General features: G+C 48.0%; 1 protein-coding gene and 1 pseudogene across 1 annotated transcript in view; one reads left to right on the top strand and one right to left on the bottom strand.

Annotated features, from left to right (window-relative positions):
* The window catches only part of LOC137618716 (zinc finger protein OZF-like), a 912,062-nt gene that overhangs the window by 850,034 nt on the left and 42,450 nt on the right, over window positions 1-19,578 (top strand). The window lies entirely within an intron of this gene.
* LOC137618715 (zinc finger protein 83 pseudogene) overlaps window positions 1-19,578 on the bottom strand; it is a 637,840-nt pseudogene that overhangs the window by 606,593 nt on the left and 11,669 nt on the right.

The raw sequence follows: 19,578 nt of genomic DNA, 5'->3' as shown, positions 1-19,578 counted from the left end.
AAGAAACCAAGTGTAAAGGGTCGGATCTGTCACTACCGCGAAGCTCCAGAAACAAACCCTAAATTTCAGGCTGGAGCATCTTGCTGATGCCTCCAAGTCCTCTCAAATGATCTGAGATGATCTATAAAGTCTCTATTTGATAGAACCAATCTTCTCCATCTGAAGACAGATGCCCGCATATTCCTGTACCCTTTGATGGTCGAGGAGGGAAGAAAATGTGTTTTCTTCTAAGGTCTAAGAGTTACCTAATGAAGAGCCGGCTCTAGCTCTACACCACTCCATAAAGCACTCTAATGGGGTTGGAAAACCTTGAGGCTAATGTCCTTTATACAAGCGAAAGCCTCAGCTGTCTCCTTCGAACAACCCTCTAGATCTTAGGGGTTTTCCGAAATACTGGAGGCAGCTACACCTAAAGCTTGATGGTTTAACATAAAACGTTTGTGATCCTGACACGGGGAAAAGGACTAAAGACATGCTTCCAGCATGCACCCAGCATGGTCCCAGCATGAGTCCAGAACGGTTTCAGCATGTTGCCTACACTCAACATGTCGTGAGAGAGAATTGGGATCTAGAACCACCTCCCAAAACTCGTCCATATCGGTCACAAGAAACCGATATTAAAGCTAGGCTTGTTGAAAAGAAGCGTCAACCACGTGAACCTCATGCTGTGAGGTTAAGACCTGATTCGTGTGTAATCAGCGAGTGTTCAACAAACTTAAAAGCCAAAGCTTGACAAGAGGGAGCATTAGCTGCGAGGCCAGAGAGACGCGAAGGAGAGGCAAGAGTCTGGTTAAACTGCTGTGAAAAAAGACTTGACTGTATGCGTCTAGCATGCGACCATAATGTCGCATGTGGTTGCATTTCCGTAAGGAGTCAGCGTGCTGTATGCGTTTACCTTGTCGTGTGGGTACAGCGCTGTGTGTGTGCCCCGCTTGTTGCAAATCTACAGCGTGCTGCATGGAGGCGACAGCATCACGTCCAGTCATTGACGGAAAGACGGAACTGATTGCAGAGAGTTGTCCACGTGTAGGATGCGTCGTCATGAGTGATAGTCACTCGACCTGCAGAACGCGAAAATGGGACAACTTGTTGAAAGGATCAACCTTAACAGTTAGCGTCCAACATACGACCAGACTGGCGTCTGCGTCTGGGACTGCGTGAGGGAGAGACTAGAACTTGCGTCTGTGTCTGCATGACGTCTGCCGTAAGAGAGAGACCCGACTGCTACAAGCACCCGCTCTAACGCTTCTCGTAACACGAGCATATCTCTGCAAGGAAGCGTTACTAAGCATAGGAGAACTATGCCTTCTGACACTAATCAGAATACCATTTCTTTGATCTATGGTAGTCCTTAGATTCTTTAGGAGAAAATTTTCTCCCCCCGAGAATCGTAAACGCTAAACACAGATGAAATAGACCTCTTTTAGCTCAGACCAAATCTACACTCGCGGGGTAGCGAGTGCGCCAACTCAAGCATGGGCGAAGGCCGGGAGAAAAAATTAACCACAGTCCTGTGAGCGACCTGGGAGAGTCCCTATGACATTTCAAGTGCGCCTTGTGCGCGAATCGAACGTATCCAATGCTGAGAGACACCGTCAACAGTAGTCGCTAGACCTCAGAAGAAAGTAATAGACCTTACTCCAAACTGGGGAAGGAAAAGAAGTGTGAACAGAAGCAAACTGAGCACCTTTTCCCCCCGAAGAACCATGTGTCTTACACGATTCTGGTGCTGACACGTCGCCTTCTTCCGAAAAGAAAAAACTTCCGGCGAACGTTAGATACTGCAGGATAAGTAAATAGAAAACATACGACTCTTGAAAGGTCTTGGACAAATTGATTGGTGACTACCAATTCTAGGTTAAGCGTCCTTCAATGAGGACAAAGTCCTTCCTCCCTGAAAGTGAGTCAGAATCCAGAGGAAGAGCTAGGATTGTATGTGACTTGTCTGACTTCCGCTTCTCTCGTGGAAGAAAAAACACACTCAATTGCTTCCTGTTCAAGCATCAAAACACGACTGCTGCGAAGGTAAGTTCTGTTCGCGTGCATACATGACAAGTAACTACCTAGTCTGGTAGACAGGGAAAACGTAGAATGTTATTCCCGTCAGGGAACTGCATTCTAATATGCAGAAAACAGTTACAAGGTCCCTGATACCATAGCGATGACGAACTGATCGCTTCAAGACATTCAACTCCGCTCTTTTCAAGATACTATGTCACATGGTTGTGATGTCATAGCTCGCCAATCATAGGCGAAGAAAAGAGCATTACTTCATCATTCCAAAGTGGAGAGAGACCGTCTTGGACTGCATCAGCAATATCGCTCGGTGGAACAGACGTTTAATGCACAAGGTCCGCGAAGAACCTCAGCCTACCGACCTTCCTTCTCCCAAGGGTTGGAACAAGTTAGAGATATAGGACTAGGGGCAAGGTGAACACGAACAAACACCTCCTCCAGAGCACTGCGCTATTGTGGCGGGATGTTGCAAGGACAACCCCCACACCCTTGAATCACACTTACTGACAATGGTCTCCTCAACACATACTTTCCCCTTACGTTATCTAAAACTGGACTCTTAGACAAAAGGACACAAAAAACAAAACATAACCTTAAAACTATATATTTCTTACAAACTATAATAAATCCAACCAAAATCAACAGCATCAAAAACTTACACTAAATATACTATAAATACCATTCAAATAAACGCAAAAAAAAACCCTAACAAACTTAAATTACACCGCACACCAACACCAAAAATAAATATATATATGAATTATCTTGTATAGATATTATTATGGGACACCAACACTGTCGCCACACACAAGCCGGACTGTCTTTACGGCACACTAACACAACTCTGTGTTTAACAGTTTACTGGGTGGCAAGTTGCCACAACTACTTCCCTGATTGGGGTCGTGATTAGTATTTTCACCACCATCATCATCATCATCATCATCAACATCATCAACAGCAATCTGGATTTGATTCGGTCCGGGTCATCATCAATTGTACAAATCAGAGTGGTCGTATCAAATTCCTTATTACAAGCCAATTCGTCAACAATCAATTAATCCACTTTCAAAAATCGCTCTCCAAAGGAGGAATCACGGCCTGCCAAAATAAAAAAGAAAAACACTTACGAACACTCCTAACTAACTTAACTATCGCACTATAATCAAAGATAAATAATAAATTGTTCCTATCATTCACGATCACGACAAGCAAAGATAAACAAAACTGTGCTTACTTAGAATATAAATAATCACTTCCTTGCTGGTAATAAAGAATAATAGTAAATCCAGCAATCACACACACAACCGCCTCTATCAGCAGTCAATCAAAAAAAGCATTCGCTCCGAAACATTTACCACTGTCGTAACCTAACTAAAAACATAAACAAACAACCTCAAATATACCGACAGTCTTTCCCACTACAAACAATCATTCGCTAACTACCACTTGCTCTTCGGCGCGCACCGCGGACACACAAACACACACACACACACACAAACACACACACACACTCTCGCGCAATTTAGCAAAACTAAAGCAAATGAAATTCTCTCTCTCTCTCTCTCTCTCTCTCTCTCTCTCTCTCTCTCTCTCTCTCTCTCTCTCTCTCTCTCTCTCTCTCTCTTTGGATTTGGCAAAAGAAAATAAACAAAAAAATAAAACAAAAATTAATCCTCCACACTATGTTTACGAGTCACTAACAAGAGCGGTTTAAAAACATAAAACATTAAATCATAAAAGATCTGCCCGTGGAGGGAGATATACTTTTACGTTCTATTCTCGTAAAGGCCTTAATGCCCTTTCTGTTGTTGCAGCTGCAAGCGCTGCATCAATCTCTCCAGTAAGGTTCGTTATTTTCCTGAAAATGATTTAATATTAATTCATTACTTTATTTTACCATTAATTTACTAGGCCATTGTTCCCTAAAGGAGCCCTTTGGGTTAAAGCATCTTGCTTTCCCAACTAGGGTTGTAGCTGGCTTGTAATACAAATAAAATAAAATAAATAGCAACACCATCAACTCAACTAGCGAAAACTCTAAAGTCGAAACAAGGAGCAGCAGGTAAAAAATATGAGGGAAACTCTTTAGAAAAATTCTCACGAGTTTCTGAAAGTTATTCCCTTCCTTTAACAATCTCTATCCTAGGAAGAGAAGTCTTGATTCTTAGGAATCCACTCCTTAAGATTCTGAATTCAGACCTCAATACTTAGGGGTTTTAATTCTAGTTCTCCCAACCAAGAGCTAGCCCAGCCGGCCTTGGTCCGAGAATATAATATCTTTCTAGTTAAGATTTATTTCTTAATATAGCATCTGAGCAACAATAACTTAACACTAGACGTTCATGGTTAGGTGGATATCAAAGTCTATAGTCATAGGTAGCGAAGCGTCCACCCCGACGCTGAAGCGTCCACACTGATGCTAAAGCGCCCACACTAGCGCTGAAGCGTCCACACTGACGCTGAAGCGTCCACACTGGTGCTGAAGCGTCCATACTGACGCTGAAGTGTCCATACTGACACTGAAACCGTCTACACTGACACTGAAAGCGTCTACACTGACACTGAAGCGTCCACACTGACGCTGAAGCGTCCACACTGACGTGGCGCTTCGCTACATTCCGTTTCCGTTCCGTTTCCGCACCGTTCCAATGACGCTTCGCCGGCTCTGCTACCTGGCGAACGACGGCGCCTCTGTATAGACTGATACTAGGTGCTATGAGCCGTCGGTTTGCGTCGAGCAGTCGAAGTAAAGCATCCACTTTCCCCCACCATTGAACATTGCGGTTGGTAGGCCGCCTGTGCGACAACGAGTCCTCACCGTTAAAGAAACGACGCCTGTGCGTTCGTGTCAAAGACCGGAATCGAGACACCCAACCGCACTGTTAACGGCAGGCTGAAAAGACTGCATAAACGAAGATAGATGCTGTTTCATGCCTAACTACAAAGATCAAGGATCAACCTTGGGCGAAACGTATTCAGCATTATCTTCGTCGAACCATAGCGCTAGCCACTGTCGAGAGACGACACCCATCAGGTGGGGTGGCGGCACTGCGTCTGCGCCGCATGAAACGTAACACACGCAGAACGAATCTAATTTTGTTTTCAGCTTAGCGCCTTTGAAAACACTAATACCTCGCTTTATCTATAGCTAGGGGGAGCGTTCTGGTGATCGACAGAAAACACTCGAGAGGACTTCAGTTCGGGCCTAAAAGACTGTAACGCCTGGTTACCCTCTCGATTTCTTTCGCCGTTTGACTTAACTTCTCCCCTGGGTCCGGGAGCTCAACAGAGGTCTAAGGCTAGGATAACGACAGGTCCGAATAGAAGCGCTCTCCACTGAAAAAATTCACTGCACAATTTATCACTAAAAAATTTGCACTTTACTCTTTGGCACAAAGATAGTTTCATAATTACCTGAAAGCCAAAGTATACACTCTCTCAAAGGAAATGAACTCCGTAGGGAGAGACTTATAATCAAAATAAACCCTTAAATTAAGGGGTTCCAATAAAAGATGAATCATCACTCGCATCATTGGAACATCTACAAATAATATACGAACAATTTAGTATTCCGAAAACCACCAAAGCAACAACGATACAAAGAATCGTGCGCTACAACGAATGTAAAGAATACTGTATCGTATAAAATAAACTGAACTGTAACTTCCTTTAATCTCTGACTAAGGAAAAATACTGAAAGGATCAATTAATAGCAAAATAAAATGTTCCTTTTATAAAGTACAATTAAAGACTTAGGAAGTAAGAAGAAAGTACTATTCATGAAATCGCTAAAATATATGTGACATCGTAACGATACTGATTACTGCGTAACAAAAAAAAACTGAACGGTAGTTAATCTTTGCAAACAGATTGAAGATTATCTAAAGAAAAATATTAAAAGGATAAATTTTCTCAAAATAATTCCTTTAATTTAATTTATAACTTAAATCTCTAAAAGCATAAACACTTATATTCTTTGTAAAAGACAAGACAAACTTTTAGCCTACGGAAGAGGCTGTGACGTCATCAATGGTCGAAATGTTTACATTTCGCCCCTATGCTTTCGTGAGGTTTAAAATAGGTTGAAAAACCTTCCAACCCTACCTTTTAAGTTATAAATATGTGAACACAGATCAAATAAAACAAATATGCGAAAGCCAAAACTCAAAACGTTAATACATCACCAAATAACGTCCAACCAGAGTAAGAAAACAAGAGAGAATTTCCAATAGTTCAGCCAGCTATGGCAGCAGCGAAAATCTGAATTGGTTGGGTATAGATCTACCTGTGGCACCGCGAGGGCGCTGGGGTACACCTGGCTTATATGCGCTAAGCTGCGCAAGAGATTTTGAATTTTCTGCCGTGGGCGTCGGGGTCTTTAGCCATTATATAACCAGCGGGTAAGTTTTATATTTAAAAGTGATTAGTAATGGCTGTCCAAATTGGTGAAGAGGGAAAGCAGTAACAACCGTTCTCCATCCTAGCCAAAAGCAAAGCAAAGCACAGTCACAGGTGTGTAGTTGAAAGAGGAAGCTACTAACCCCCATCCCTCCACTAACTAGCAGTATGGTTGGTTAACCCTCGCTAAATTCTAATGGCTCGTCCTTTCAGCTTTGCCGAAAGTAATACCCCTATATATCCCCTATAAATAGCATTGGTTTGTATTCCAGTTACGGAACAATTGTTATTTGTTCCACTGCAGCATACAAACCTTTTGCTCTTTATGTAGGAGACTCACCTTAAGGTGGGTTGAAGACCTCAAACCAACTGGCAGGCTCCTGTCCCAGGATGACCTCATGTGCTTCATAGGAGCTCCTCAAGGGGCAGCCTGACACCTCCTTTTCCTCGTAGGATGACAGCCTGGGCAATCAGTGCTGGAAGGAGTAAAAGATTTCAATGAGAGGTGAATAGATAAGTACACAGTAGGGGTGAGCCCATTCATAATCTATACATTGCCCAACTCCACCTTGTTTGAAGAAAGGGGACATAATAAATATGACAAATTTCCAAGTAATTTGTATTTTTCCTAACGATACAAATCTTGAGCTCTTTATTAGGGATATAATTTCGGGGAAGCTGGAGCACGAGCCATAAGACTTTTAGCTAAGTGTAAATACCTCACCACTGGTTAGCGGAGGTGGAGGGGTAGCCTGCTACCCTGCTCACACACACCTGTGTTGTCTCGTCACTTTTGATTGCAAGCAGGACTTACAAGGGTACAAGTAATGGTGGGCCAAAGAGCTTAAGGTTTGTATCGTTAGGAAAAATGCAAATAACATTCAAATTTGTCATTTGTTCCGACACTAAATACAAACCCTTTTGCTCTTTATTAGGGAAGAATCACCCTTTAGGAGGGTGGAAGTCTAAACCAACTGGCTTGTGTTTGACCCAGGGTTTTTCCACGTACATGCTCCGCATGTAACAGGGAGAAACCCTGATACCTCACTAAAATCTGTGCAAAACTTGATTAGCTTCCTGAGCAATCTGTGTGATTGTGTGAAACTAGCAGTGTGACCAGTCTAGGTAAGATTTCTCAGAAACATAGGACTCTTTGAATCAACCATATACGTTACCCAATCCCACCTCGCCAGGGGGTATGGGGATGCAACAAGCATTATTTCTATGTTTGGTTACACAAGGAAATGGCTTTACCTGCAGACAGATGAGGCCAACTTGCAGAGGACCGTAGGTGCTGTTCCCCAAGAGGAGGAAAATGAAAGAGACAAAGAGCCAGTCATTCTTAACATTCATCCCAGACTAATCCTGGGTAACCTTTGACCTTAACCATCTGCTACTTGTTCCTCAAGAAGCCTGAGGTATTTAAAGCACTTTTTGTGCAGCCACCACAGGGCCAATGGAGAACGTCTCCAGTTCATGTAGGTCACGTTTTACAGGTAGTGGGCGGTGAAGGTATTCTGACACTTCCACATGCCCGCTTGTAAGACCTGCATCACAGAGTAGTTCTTCTTGAACGCTAGGGACGTGCTGATGCCCCTAACGTCATGAGCTCTTGTTTGTCTCGTCTGTGGAGGAGGATCGAGACTCAGGGCCAGGTCAGTGACCCTCCGAATACAAGGGTACAAGTAATGGTGGGCCAAAGAGCTTAAGGTTTGTATCGTTAGGAAAAATGCAAATTACTTTCAAATTTGTCATTTGTTCCGACACTAAATACAAACCCTTTTGCTCTTTATTAGGGAAGAATCACCCTTTAGGAGGGTGGAAGTCCAAACCAACTGGCTTGTGTTTGACCCAGGGTTTTTCCCCGTACATGCTCCGCATGTAACAGGGAGAAACCCTGATACCTCACTAAAATCTGTGCAAAACCTGGTGAGCTTCCTGAGCAATCTGTGTGATTGTGTGAAACTAGCAGTGTGACCAGTCTAGGTAAGATTTCTCAGAAACATAGGACTCTTTGAATCAACCATAGACGTTACCCAATCCCACCTCGCCAGGGGGTATGGGGATGCAACAAGCATTACTGTATTTCTATGTTTGGTTACACAAGGAAATGGTTTTACCTGCAGACAGATGAGGCAAACTTGCAGAGGACCGTAGGTGCTGTTCCCCAAGAGGAGGAAAATGAAAGAGACAAAGAGCCAGTCATTCTTAACATTCATCCCAGACTAATCCTGGGTAACCTTTGACCTTAACCATCTGCTACTTGTTCCTCAAGAAGCCTGAGGTATTTAAAGCACTTTTTGTGCAGCCACCACAGGGCCAATGGAGAACGTCTCCAGTTCATGTAGGTCACGTTTTACAGGTAGTGGGCGGTGAAGGTATTCTGACACTTCCACATGCCCGCTTGTAAGACCTGCATCACAGAGTAGTTCTTCTTGAACGCTAGGGACGTGCTGATGCCCCTAACGTCAAGGAAATGGTTTTACCTGCAGACAGATGAGGCAAACTTGCAGAGGACCGTAGGTGCTGTTCCCCAAGAGGAGGAAAATGAAAGAGACAAAGAGCCAGTCATTCTTAACATTCATCCCAGTCTAATCCCGGGTAACCTCTGCCCTTAACCATCTGCTGCTTGTTCTTCAAGGAGCCTGAGGTATTTAAACCACTTGTTGTGCAGCCACCACAGGGCCAATGGAAAACGTCTCCATGTTCATGTGAGGCACATCTTATAGGTAGTGGGGGGTGAAGGTCTTAAGACACTTCCACAAGCCCGCTTGTAAGACCTGCATCACGGAGTAGTTCTTCTTGAACGCAAGGGACGAGCTGATGCCCTTAACGTCATGAACTCTGGGTTGTCTCATCTATGGAGGAGGATTGAGATTCAGGGCCAGGTCAGTGACCCTCCGAATCCAAGCAGAGATGGTATTTTTGGTGATCTTCCCATTGATCTTCTCCATGCTGACACTTGGGGGCGAGCTGCTGCTGTTCTCTTGAGAGAGTACCTCAAACTCCTCACTGGACAAAGTAACAGTTAATCTTGATCATCGGTTATGTTATGAAGACTCCCAATCCAGAAGGGCCTAAATCTAGGCTCTGCTACTCCCAGATTCTAAGTCTAGCCAATAAACTCAGGGACAAAGTCAAACATTACCTCCCCATTCCCTTGAGTGGGAGACGTCGTGTGAAAGACTGTGAAATTCACTAACTCTCTTGGCTGAGGCCAATGCAAATAGGAAAACTGTCTTCAGAGTCAGGTGGGGATCTGATGCCTGGCGTAATGGTTTGTAGGGGGCACACTTCAAGGACCAAAAGACAAGAACCACGTTCCATGGAGGTGGTATAACTTCTGACTGGGGGCAGATAAGCTCGAAACTCTGTATGAGGAGAGAAAATTCCAACGAAGAGGAAATATTGACTACTTTCAGCCTTACTGAGAAGTAGCCTTTCAACGCCGAGACCGAGAGGAGGTTTTTTTCCCGAAGGTGGATGAGGAACTCCACTATTGCTGGAATAGTGGCATCAAGGGGAGAGATACCCCTTTCCATGATACCAACCACAGAAGAAAGTTCACTTGGCCTGGTAGACTGAAGCGGAAGACCTTCAAAAGTATCCAGACATCCTTTTCACAACCTGTTGCAAAAAGCCTCTCTGCGGGAGGAGATGCTGGATAATTTCCAGACGTGAAGTCACAGGGATACTACGGCTTTGTGAATGATGTTCATATGTGGTTGTCTGAGTAAATTGTGTTGTTGAGGGAGCTCTCTCGGAACCTTCGTCAGGATATGAAGAAGGTCCAAGAACCATTTGGCGTGATGACATAGCGGAGCTATGAGTGTCATTAACAGGTTCTTAGATGATCTGGTCTTGTTGAGAACCCTTCTCATCAGACAGAACAGGGGAAAGGCGTAAACGTCGATGTTGTCTCACCGTTGCTGGAATGCATTTTTCCAGAAAGCCTGAAGAACCAGAACTGGGGAGCAGTAGAGAGGGAGCCTATTGTTCAGGGATGTTGCGAACAGATCCACAGTTGGAGAACCTCACAAAGTTAGGACTGTTGGCTACTAGATGATTCAAAGACCACTCAGAGCCCATCATCCGAGTCACTCAGCTTAGATTGTCTGCAAGCACATTCCTCTAGCCTGTAATGAAGCAGGTTGATAGGAACAATGAGTTGTCTTCTGCCCATCTTAGCATCTCCACTGCTAGATGGCAAAGGTGCTGCCTTAAGGTACTGCCTTGCTTGTTCACCTAAGCCAGGACCGTAGTGTTGTCAGTCATCAACACCACAGAATGACCAGCCAGTAAATGATGGAACTTCTGTATGCCATTAGAATTTTAACGAGGGTTTACTACCCCACTGCTAGTTAGCGGGGGGTAGGGAGGGTAGCTTGGTAACCCACCCCCCCCCCACCCCCCTCACACACCTGTGCTTGAGCTCACTTTGCTTGGAGGTAGGACTTCAAGGGGGATAGGGCTGGCAGGCAAGTTTGATTAAATAGTTAAGGTTTGTATAGTTAGGAAAAATACAAATTATCTACGAATTTGTCATTTGTTCCGTAACTGACATACTAAACCACAATATTTAATAGGGGTGACTCACCCATTAGGAAGGGATTAAAGTCCCAGCCAGTACTGGCTTTTGGCTTTGCCAGGGGACTCAGTATTTGAGTGTGTCAGCACTCAAAAATAAAGACTCCCTGCACCCCGCTAGAACCTTGCTACGCAAGGACGGCGGCCTACGCAAGCTGTGTGTGAAGGTATAATAAAGTGTGACTCGTCCTAGGAAGTTGACCTGTAGTCCTTTAGGTGGAAACTTTAGGCTAGGACTCTCCCAATACCACCTTGTCAGAGTATGGGGACGTGACAGTATTAGCTTAATACTAGGAACACAAGGAAACATGGTTTACCTGCAGTGGTTTGAGGTCAGCTGTGCAGAGAACCCAGGATGCTGCTTTCCCTAAGAGAGGAGAAGATGAAGAAAAGAATAAGGGCCAGACAAACCTTTTCATTCATGCAGACTAAGACCGGGTAACAATGCCCTCAACCTTCTGCTACTTGTCCACTAAGGAGCCTGAGGTACTAAACCAGCTGTTGTGCAGCCACCACAGGGCCGATAGAGAATATATCGAGCCTCCTGTGGGTCACATCTTGCAGGTAATGGGCTGTGAAGGTCGTCCGACGCTTCCACACCCCAGCCTGAAGAACCTGCGTCACTAAGAAATTCTTCTTGAAGGCCAGGGACGTAGCTACGCCCCTGACATCATTTGCTCTAGGGCGACGTGACGGAGGAGGGTCTGGATTCAGGGACAGATGGATCACCCTACGAATCCATGCCGAAATGGTATTTTTGGTGACCCTCCTCTTAGTCCTCCTAGTGCTAACAAACAATGCTTGCACTTGAGGACGGACTGCAGTCATTCTTTTGAGATATAGCCTCGGACTCCTTACTGGGCACAGTAGGAGATGGTCTGAGTCATCTGTTACAGAACGAAGACTCGAAATCTGGAAGGAGTCGAACCGAGGTTCCAGAACCCTCGGATTCTGAGTCTTAGCAATAAACTCAGGGACGAATTTGAAAGTTACCTCACCCTTCCCCTTGAATGGGCGATGTCATATGAGAGACCATGAAGTTCACTGACTCGCTTTGCCGATGCCAAAGCTAGTAGGAACACTGTCTTCCGAGTTAGGTGGCGATCTGAAGCCTGGCGTAATGGTTCATAGGGAGGTCTCTTAAGAGACCTGAGAACTCGAACCACGTTCCATGGTGGAGGTCTCACTTCCGACTGAGGGAAAGTTCCAGCAAGGAAGAAATGTCCATTCCTTTGAGCCTGAAGGCTAGACTTAAGGCTGAGCGATAGCCTTTTACCGCCGAGACTGAAAGGCGCATTTCTTCCCGCAAATACACAGGAACTCCGCTATTGTTGGAATAGTGGCATCGAGTGGAGAGATTCCCCTTCCACGACACCAACCACAGAAGACTTTCCACTTTGCCTGGAAGACAAATGCGGATGATTTTCGCAGATGTCCAGACATCCTAATCGCAACTTTTTGCGAAAATCCTTTCTCAGCGAGGAGATGCTGGATAGTCTCCAGGCGTGAAGTCGTAGCGAAGCTACGGCTTTGTGGAAGCTGTTGGCATGTGGTTGTCTGAGTAGATCGTGTCGTGGAGGGAGTTCTCTCGGAAGTTCCGTTAGGAGTTGCAGAAGGTCCGGAAACCATTTCGCGTGATGCCATAGCGGAGATATGAGGGTCATTGAAAGATTGACCGATATTCTGGTCTTGTTGAGCACCCTCCACATCAGACAGAACGGGGGAAAGGCGTACACGTCGATGTTGTCCCACCGTTGCTGGAAGGCATCCTGCCAGAGAGCCTTGGAATCTGGGACTGGGGAGCAGTATAGTGGAAGCTTGAAGTTCAATGCTGTCGCGAACAGATCCACAGTCGGGGAACCCCACCAAGTCAGGACTTTGTTGGCTACTAGACGATCCAAAGACCACTCGGTACTTACTATCTGAGACGCTCTGCTCAGATTGTTGGCGAGCACATTCCTCTTGCCTGGAATGAAGCGTGCCGATAGTGGAATCGAGTGGACTTCGGTCCATCTCAGTATCTCTACTGCAAGATGGGATAGCTGCTTTGAAAAGGTACCTCCTTGCTTGTTGATGTAAGCCACTACTGTGGTGTTGTCGCTCATCACCACCACAGAGTGACCCGCCAGGTATTGTTGGAACTGCTGAAGGGTCGCTCATCACCACCACAGAGTGACCCACCAGGTATTGTTGGAACTGCTGAAGGGCCAAGAAAACGGCCTTCATCTCTAGAAGAGGTCTGTGGTGTAGAACGTGGGCACCCCACCCTTTCTTTGAGGCGTCCGAAAACAGCATCAAATCCGGGGGGAGGACGAGAAGATCCACTCCTCTTTGTAGGTTCTCGTCTGTCACCCACCACTGGAGGTCCGTCCATTCCGCATGTCTCATAGGGATCATGACGTCCGGGGAATTGCAACCTTGATTCCACCGGGACTTGAGTCACCACTGGAGGGATCTCATCCTGAGGCAACCGTTGGGAACTAGACGAGCCAATGATGAGAGGTGACCGAGGAGACGTAACCACGATTGGGCTGGAAGCAAGGGCTTGCGACCTTCCTCAGCCTTGTTATACTGTCGTCTGATGGGAAGGCTTTGTGGAGATTGGTGTCTATAATCATGCCTAGGTATACCAGTCTTTGAGTGGGAAGCAGAGAGGACTTCTCGAGATTTACCATGATCCCCAGATCCTGGCAAAGTCCCAGAAGTTGTCTCGGTGTCGAAGAGGGGATTACTCCGAGTCTGCTAGGATCAGCCAGTCGTCCAGATAACAGAGGAGACGGATGCTGATCCTGTGTGCGCACAACGATATTAGGGTGAACACTCTGGTGAAAACCTGTGATGCTGTGGAGAGACCGAAACACAGCACCTTGAACTGGTACTCCTTGTTGTCTAGGCTGAATCTTAAGTACTTCCTTGAAGACGGATGGATTGGGAAGTACGCGTCCTTCAGATTCAGTGTGCACATGAAATCTTGAGGTCTCACTGCAAGTCTGACCGTGTCTGCGGTCTCCATGCTGAACGGAGTTTGCTTGACAAACTTGTTCAGAGCCGAGAGGTCGATGATTGGTTTCCAGCCTCCAGACGCCTTCTTTACAAGAAAGAGTCAACTGAAGAAGCCTGGGGACCCATCAAGGACCTCCTGGAGAGCGCCCTTCTTCAACATGGTCTGGACTTCTGCCCGAAGGGCCTGCCCCCTTGCTGATCCCATGGCAAGGGAGCTCAATGACACTGGTTTCGTCATCAGGGAAGGTAGAGATGTTGTAAACGGAACGCGATATCTCTAACTGATTACGGAAATCGTCCAGGAATCAGCCCTGAGTTGCTGCCACCTGTCTGCGCAAATTTGAAGGCATCCCCCAACTGGTGGACATGCAGGGGGACTGCCAATCCTAGCATTTGCGGCCTCGGCTGCTCCCTCTAGGATTCCTCCCTCCCCTGGAGGGCTTCTTGCCTTTCCTGTCCTTGACAGGAAAGGGTATAGACACCACTGTCTTCGCTGCCGTTGTCGGTTTCGTGGTCTTGGTAGGACGGGGCTGCTGGGGTGCTGGAGGCTTATAGGGCTTAGATGTCAAAGCACTACGTAGGAGGGAGTCTTAGTGGGACTTCCTCCACCTCTCAGCGGCACGCTCCACGTCCTTAGGCTCAAACAGGTTCATTCCCATCACGGAAGAATGTCTGAGCCTGCTGATCTCGGTGCTAGGGACCTTCTGATGGAACCTCTCAGACACCGCATCCCGACATTTCAGGATGGTGTTTGCCCACAAGTTCGAGACTTGGTGGACCAAAAACTCGATCATGCGAGTGCCTGAGAGTAAAAAGGTCTCCATAGCTTTCCTGGTACGTTCTTTGGATAAATCCTCTGAACGTATCAGGATACCTAAGGTCCCTAACCAGATATCGAACCCGCATGGCACACTTCGCAACCTTCTCCTGATTAAGGATCTCAGTCGCCGAGAATGATACCTGCCGGTTGGAGAGTCTCTCAAGAGGGACTCCCCTGGTAAACTCTTCCAAAGAATGGTGAAGGGGAAGAGCTAAACAAGGCTCCTCTAAGATTTCGAAGTACCTCCTCTGCTGTACACGAGGAGGTGGGAGAAGCTTGTTGCCGGCACTGGATCGGCTGGAGGAGGCTAGCTCAGAGAGCTGGACTGCGATCTTGTCCCTGGTACTCTTAACCCCCTGAGACCAGGGCAGAGCCGCACTGGCCTTAGAGGGTTTTTGAGTCCCAAACAATCGGTCCAAGACCGTGTCTTTGCCCTCTCGAGGAGGAATCTCTGGGTCAGCAAACCCATTGGGAGTCCTCATAAGGGTCAGAACCTGCCCAAATGCATGTTCTGATTCCTGCAGCTCTCCTCCGGAACGACTAGCAGCGAAGTCTCCTGTCCCCAAAGGCTCTTCTTGGGGAGACTCGCGGACGTTCTCCGAGTGACTGGCTGGCTCCATTTTAAGCCTTGACGAGGACTTCGGTACTGTCTTGGAGTCCTTCGACTCCCTTCTGGGAGGGATGCAGGACTCCAACAACGACGGAGGTAGGCTCTTCTCCGCCCCTACACGAGAAGACTTTTCAGCGCGAGGTGGGGTTTCCCTCATTGGTGCGATGGGGGAACGTCTCACCTCACGTGATTCCCCTGAGGACGAGAAATCCTCGTCCGAAGGGGAGGGTCCCTGCCTCGAAGGCTTACGAGGAGACAGCTTAGTCCTCGGAGAAGTCACCGCGTCCGAAACTCCTCTTTTTCTCTTCAGGGGAGTAGATGCAGCCAAGGATTTGTGGCCCAATTCAGAGAGAACAGGCTTGAAAGTCTGCATGACCGCTCTGATTAGTGCCCCAAACCAAGGCTGCTGGCTGAAGGCTGCGCTGTCAGACACTCCCTCTGGAGGGATAGGGATCGACCGATCCCTGGGAGGAGTTTCCAAAGGGGGAATCGCCTGAAAACAAAAAGAAGACAAAGAAGAAATGTCCCTGGACCTTTCTAGAACCTTCCCCCCTACCGGCAAGCACGCTCTTCTGCGCTTACGGTTGCCTGCAGCCTCGCGCGTGGGAGAGTATTGACGATCGCGCGATGGGGAATACCCGGGGTCGCGCGCGGGAGACTGCTGGCGCGCAGGAGACTGATGGCGCGCGCGGGAGACTGCTGATGTGCGCGCGCGGGAGACTGCTGATGTGCGCGCACGGGAAACTGCTGATGTGCGCTCGCGGGAGACTGCTGATGTGCGCGCGCAGGCGCGCAATCGAGCGATGGCACGTAGGAGCATGCGCAGGAAGCAGATTGCGCTCGCGCGCGAGGGTGAATGTTCGCGCGCGCAGGATCAGGATGAAGAGCCCATGCGCTCTGAAAGATGTCGTTGGGCGCGTGCTCAGAAGAGACATCTCTTGCGCGCGGGCGCGCCGCTGGAACCTGCGTACGTTAGCGCGCCTCTTGTGGGCGCACATCAGGCTGGCGATGCATCACTGCTGTGGGAGATGGGCGTGGGCACGCAGGGCGCACGCGCACATGCTAGTGGGCGCGTGTAGGTGACAGCGCGCGACTGCGTGCTAGCGAGGGATGGCGCGCAGGTGAAAGCAGACGGGGCGTTGGCAAACGCTGGCGAGTAGGGTAAGTCTTAAACTTCCCTACTGCACCCAGATCCGAAGATCGTGGGCGCGCAGGATGTCGTGGGTGCGGAGAGCGCTGGCACGTTGGTGAGTGCTGGCGTGTAGGAGAACATTGGCGTGCATGGCGCGCAGTAGGTTGAGGGCGCGCAGTGGCGCGCTGGCGAGCAGGTGAGCGCTGGCGTACTTTATCAGGAACCTCGGCAGCAGGTGCGCACTGGCGCGCAGGTGAGCGCCGGCGCTATATCAGCAACAGCAGGAGAGAGCTAACGCGCTATCTCCGAATCCTCAATAAGGTCAGGAGAACGTTGGCGCGCATGCTTGGCATGGCGCGTAAGGGACGTGTGCGCTAATTGGTGCGTACGCCCTTGTTGCCCCGAAAGGGACCGGTGCCTGTTTTATAAAAACAGGTTTAGTTGGCGCCCAAAGCGCATCAGCAACCAGGAACGGCGACGGCAGATCAACAGGTCTGACGGATGGAAGGTCGGCGTGCCCTTTGTAAGGACGACCTTCCACCGAAGGAGATCGCGAACGATCCGCAGAGAGGTCCAGGGTCATAGCAGGAACAGTCGGAGATCGATGACGAGGCTCCTCTGCGGCGGACTGCACTGATGATGATGAACCGAAGAGGCGCCTCCTCACCGACTTATAAGGTGAAGGAAGGCCTCTCTGGCGAAGAGGAGGGTGAGCCTTACGACATATGAGCTCTCTGGGGGCCGTTGGGTCAGCAAGCTGAGCATCAGTAGTCCTCCGAAGAGGAGTCTCTGTGAGTGAACTCCCCCGAGGGAGAGAATCACCGGCAGTAGAGACTGTTGGACTTAGTTCCCCCCCTCGTAGGTTCAGCAGGAATGGGAGAAACTAAGCCTTCATCTACAGCGGGTTGAGAAGTTGCAGAGGTATTAGGAGATATCGCATTGGATACCTCTGACACCACAACGTCGACAATACACAGAGGATCAACCTCTGCCAAAGTCGGCGATTGCTTGACAGCGGCACCCAACCGGATGATGTCAAACAAGGCTTCCTTGGAGGGCGAACCCTCGAACCCCAAGGAAGACCAAAGCTGGAATAAATCAGTTACATTGACATTAACATTTAAATCCTCCCCCAGGGGAAGAGGTGGAGCTGCCACGCTAGGGGAGGCAACACCATCTCTCGAACCCCGAGATCGGGAAACACAACAACAGTCTACGCTACCACTGGACGGTCTCTCGAAAGAAACCAATCGAGTGGGAGCTTCAGAGGAGGTTTGGGCAACGGAAGAAGAGCCCTTGGGATTTTCTCCTTTCAAAGAAATCTTCGAAGGAGAAATATCCCGCCTGGACTTCTTTTTCCGTCGCCGAGAAAACCTCTCCCACTGGGAGGTAGACCACTCCCTACACTCACCACACTTATTACTACTATCACACCGTTGGCCCCTACAGTAAGGACAAAGGGTGTGAGGGTCCGTCTCGACCGCCAACATAAATGTACCACAAGGGTGGTCGGGTAATCCAGGACATTTGCGCATGTTCGCAGAGGCCAACTTCACACTCAAACCTGTAGGAGAGAAAGCATAAAGACATTAATGGCCGTCAGAGAGGCGAGGGTGAGAGCGGACACATCCGACTACCACCCGAGCCGAGAACAAAGTGAGCTCAAGCACAGGTGTGTGTGAGGAGGGGGGGGTAGCAAGCTACCCTCCCTAACCCCCGCTAACTAGCGGTGGGGTTGTAGACCCTCGTTAAAATTCTAATGGCTCGTCATTTCAGCTACGCCGAAAGTAATAACCCCTATTAAATAGCGTGGTTTGTATGTCAGTTACGGAACAAACACCTTTTCACTAAACAAAAACAATAAAGTGAAATACCCAGAGATTTGGGCAAAAGGTAAGTCAAGAATGAACTGGGCACTGGGCACCACCCCTTGATTTTATACTGGACAAGGGGACCCAGCTACAACCTTAGAATTTCTCATCTTATCTCAAATTCACCGTTCCTCTCTTGGATGTGCTAAGTAATGTATTTTAAATAGAGGAACCACCTGTTTTTTTTTTTTTTTTTTTTTGGTAGGAAGTTTCTTTATTTCAAGTTAATCGTACATTATGAACATTAGTAGAGGAAGTAAAAGTAATGACATGACAAAATCAGAGATAATTCTTATTTTTCCTACCGATACAAACCTTTAGCTATTTACAGGGAAGATAAGAGGGAAGTAATGTTATAGCTGGGTCCCTTTTCCCAATATAAAAGCAAGGGGTGGTGCCCAGTGCCCAGTTCATCCTTGATTGTTTACCTTTTACTCAGATTTATGATTCTTCCACTGTTTTATCTTTTTGTGTAGTGAACGTTGGAGTGTGGTCGGCAATCGGACACTAGGCGGTCTGTGTGCTATATCTGGCCACAGTCTGCAAACCCCCTGCAACACTGATATGCTGGAGAGCGGGGACACGCTGGGGAGCACTGGTACGCAGGAGAGTGCTGCTGCGCTGGAGAGATCTGGCGTACTGAAGAACACTGGAGAGCTGGAGGTTGCTGGCATGCAGGAGACTGCCGGAGACCGCTGGCACGTAGGAGAGTGTTGGCGAGCTGGAGAGCACCAAGGTTCTGGTGAGTGCTGTCGTATTGGCGAGCGCTGGCATGCGGGCAAACGCTGATGCGCTGGAGAAAGTGGACTTGCTGAGGAGCACTGACACGCTGGAGAGTCTTGGCGTTCAAGACAGTTCTGGTGAGATGGAAAGTGCTGGCGTGTAGGACAGTGCTGTTGAGCTGGAGAGCGCAGGAAAGCTGGAGAGCGCTAGCGAGCTAATAAAGTGCTGACGTGCTGGTGAGTGCTGTCGTGCTGGCAAGCATTGGCGTGCTGGCGAGAGCTGACGTTTTGTTGAGTGCTGTCCTATTGGCGAGCGCTGGCATGCTGGCAAGCTGGCAAACGCTGATGCGCTGGAGATTGGACGTGCTGAGGAGCGCTGACACACTGGAGAGCACTGGCGCCCAGGACAGTGCTGGCGA

Source organism: Palaemon carinicauda, chromosome 25 (genome assembly GCF_036898095.1).
Source record: "Palaemon carinicauda isolate YSFRI2023 chromosome 25, ASM3689809v2, whole genome shotgun sequence".
In the NCBI taxonomy this organism is placed as follows: Eukaryota; Metazoa; Arthropoda; class Malacostraca; order Decapoda; family Palaemonidae; genus Palaemon; species Palaemon carinicauda.
This window is presented reverse-complemented; position numbering and strand designations above follow the sequence as displayed.